The following is a 4,035-nucleotide window of genomic DNA, read 5'->3' on the forward strand; positions in this document are numbered from 1 at the left end:
TGTAATATTTGCTGTACTAGCAACACAGGCGCGCGCGTAGCGCGCTATTTTATTTTTCAATATTAATAATGTTTATTATTATATAATAAATAACAAATCCTATTCTAAAAAAGGCGTTAAAGGTGTTATTTATTTCATCGTGTTTCATCAATACAAATTTGACAGAATTGACAGCTGCCATTTTCACGTTCCTAAGAAATAATAAATTAATATAACCGCACTGACAGCCACTATGACATTCTGACATTCGCAACACGAAGTTCAAGTCACACGAAGTTCGAGCCAAGCGAGAGAACCAATCAGCGTCGCGGAAAAGAGGCCTCAATATTCGATAAAAAAGAACTTCACGAAGTTAACACGCCTTTTTTAGAATAGGATTTTCAGCAATGATGACAGGGAACGGCTGAAGTTGCTTCTTAGCAGCAAATAGTTTCTGCCTTATGCGTTCCACTTCCACCTCTAAATCTCGTAAAGCCTAAAAAAATAGATTAAATTTGGCAAAAACATTTGTATAGAAATATTTTTCACATCACCTTCTCTTACAATATTGTTATGTCTTAAGGGGACGCTGCAATGACTGCTGAACTCTGACGTGAAAGCGCCTCTATCCAATTGGGAAAAATTATAATATTGATTTTTGTTTCATTTTCATCTGCTATTGAATAATGCTCTAATTTATTTCCGTACGTACTTTTATTGTGTAAAAACGTTTTTAATTCTGTGTAATACCAATACGACACAAACATTACAGTGAAAAGTCACACAAACTATATATATAGTGTGTGTGACTTCATTAATATATATATATATATACAGGGTGTTTCCTAAGTAAGTAGATAAACTTAAGGAGGATATTCCTTGGCTTATTTTAAGAAGAAAAGGTCATATAAACATATGTCCTAAACTGCTTTGTTTTCCAAAAAAAGTACATCACTGTTTTCGTTTACTTTTCGGATAGCGTGCTTTTGCAGTACGAGTCAACAGCGGTGGGGATGGAGTGGGGATGATCTCGCGGCGCCGCAAGTGAACACTCGTTTCAGACTGCGCCGCGCGGCCGCTGCGAGACCATCCCCACTCCATCCCCACCGCTGTTGACTTGTACTGCAAAAGCACGCTATCCGGCATCACTGCTATCACGTTATCTTTGACGCAAACTTTATTAGTTCCTATTAAGTTTAGTAATTTTATTAATTATGGTAAATTACACAAACGCCGAAATGGCAGATATGCATTTCGTATACGGTCTTGCTAATGGAAACGCTCGTCAAGCAAGGCGTATTTACAATAACAGATACCCGAATCGTCAGGTACCTCATATTTCGACTTTCATCAGAACCCATCAACGTCTTATGAAAACAGGATCCTTCGCAAGGAGGACAACTGATATTCCAGGAAGACCTAGAACAACAACTAAGACTCCTGCACTGGAGGAAGCCGTTCTGAATGCAATTGAACATCATCCAGAAACGAGCACCAGAAAAATTGCTGCTGACCTCCATGTGAGTCATAAGTTAGTATGGACAATATTAAGAGAACAACAATTATATCCTTACCATATTCAACGCGTACAGGCACTGTTGCCACGAGATTTCCCGCAACGTTTAATTTTTTGTCGGTGGATGCAGCAAAAAATCGCACGAAATCCTCAATTCGTTGCAGAGGTACTCTTTACTGATGAGGCTAATTTCTCGAGAAACGCTATCGTAAATTTCCATAATAACCATCTTTGGTGTGATGAAAACCCACATGCAATATTAGAATCTCACTTTCAGGTTCAATTTGCATTTAATGTATGGGTGGGAATTATTGGTGATTTTTTGATTGGTCCTGTCTTTCTTCCCTTGAGACTTAACGGTGCTTCGTATCTACATTTTCTTGAAGATGAGCTACCTTTGGAAGATATTCCACTCATGCTCAGAAATAGAATGTGGTTTATGCATGATGGCGCTCCACCCCACTTTAGCTTAGCAGTTCGTCAATTTTTGAACAGGAAGTTTGCCAATCGATGGATCGGTCGAGGTACTCAAAGACCAAACCAGTTATGGTCTGCAAGATCCCCAGACTTAAATCCAGTAGATTTTTTTTATGGGGATAGCTAAATCTTTAGTTTACGCTACATCTATTCAAACTGAAGAAGATCTCAGAAATCGCATAATAGATGGATGTGAGAAAATACGTAACACTCCAGGTATTTTTGAGCGTGTACGTCAATCAATGGAAAGGAGAGTTGAGGCGTGTATCATGGCTGCAGGTGGACATTTTCAGCAGTTACTGTGATGTTATTATTTTTATTTTTAGTTACTATTTTTTTTTTCGTTATAATTTTTCTTGTTGGTTACTATTGTTTTTCATTTGTTTCATTTGCAATAACACAAACTGTTCTATAATAAACGAAAAGTGAACGAAAACAGTGATGTACTTTTTTTTGGAAAACAAAGCAGTTTAGGACATATGTTTATATGACCTTTTCTTCTTAAAATAAGCCAAGGAATATCCTCCTTAAGTTTGTCTACTTACTTAGGAAACACCCTGTATATATATATATATATATAAAATACTTATTTCACGTGCTTTTGTAATTTGTTACTTTCTGTATGAAATTGTCGTTGCAACAGAACACGAATTATATTGCATGCTTTTTTCGTGAGGTCGTACATAAGTAGAGCCAGAGATAGTGATTCGTGGGCTGGCATTGAAAAAAATAGTCAGAGACGGTCATTTATGGGCTGGCTCTTACTAAAACTAAAGCCAGAGACGGTCATTCATGGGCTGGCTCTTACTAAAACTAAAGCCAGAGACGATATTTCGTGGGCTGGCATTTACAAAAAAAAATACAGCCAGAGACGGTGATTCGTGGGCTAGCAGTTGAAAAAAATAAAGTCAGAGACGGTCATTCATGGGCTGGCTCTTACTAAAACTAAAGCCAAAGACGATATTTCGTGGGCTGACATTTACGAAAACTAAAGCCAGAGACGGTCATTCATGGGCCGGCTCTTACGAAAACTAAAGCCAGAGACGGTCATTCATGGGCTGACTCTTACTAAAACTAAAGCCAGAGACGATATTTCGTGGGCTGGCATTTATAAAAAAAATACAGCCAGAGACGGTGGACTGGCATTTACGAAAACTAAAGTCAGAGACGATTATTCGTGGAAAATAAAGTCAAAGACATTTCGTTATTTGCTACTTTCTGTTGCAAATTTTCGTTGCAACAGAATGCTCATTACGACGCTGTTGCATGCATTACTGCACACATCGCATTATCGAAATAATGTTGGGACGCTAGCTGCAGTCCAGTTGACATTATAAATATTTCGAAATACTTTGTATTTCTTTTCTTCTTTCTAAGAAAAAGAACGAGAAATAAAGAGTATTTCGAAACATTTTGTCATAAATGTCACACTTCCCAACATATCGAGAATATCAACATGTCGGTAATTTGCCGACTTCGTTTTCTACCTTACCGATTTAGTTACATCTAAATGATGGCGCTTTCGCGACGGAGTTCGGCCGTCACTCCAGGATCCCCTTAACGTCGAGTAAGAACTCGACATGTTCATCACCTAGCGATGCCGAGCGAAAACGCATATTCCTAGCCGCGTAAATTTGAATAGGGTCAAAAGCTGCAGATCCTGTTCGGTTTCTGCCACCAATCTGCCGCCAGGTTATGTCGGCAGGCTCTGTTCGGTTTCTGCCACCAATCTGCTGTCGGATCATATTATAAGCAGGATCTGCTGGCAGAACACAAGCTTAATGTGGACACAGATGGTACCGGATCTGTTGCATTATTCTGCTTCAAATCTGCTGCCAATCTGTCGGCATACTGCTGACAGTGTGCTTACTGGGTGGATTTTGTACTCAATCTGTGACCTCTCTGCTTACATATTTTGTCAAACAGATTTTGCCAATGTCTGTTCTTCGCAGGTTTGGCTGACTGGGAATAAAGTAATAGATTTTCTGGTTTGCATAAATACCCATTGTAGTTGGCGCAATTTGTTTATATCATTAGTTTTGTAGTCCTTTTTTGAAAGAACT

The sequence above is a fragment of the Ooceraea biroi genome, chromosome 12 (genome assembly GCF_003672135.1).
Source record: "Ooceraea biroi isolate clonal line C1 chromosome 12, Obir_v5.4, whole genome shotgun sequence".
In the NCBI taxonomy this organism is placed as follows: domain Eukaryota; kingdom Metazoa; phylum Arthropoda; class Insecta; order Hymenoptera; family Formicidae; genus Ooceraea; species Ooceraea biroi.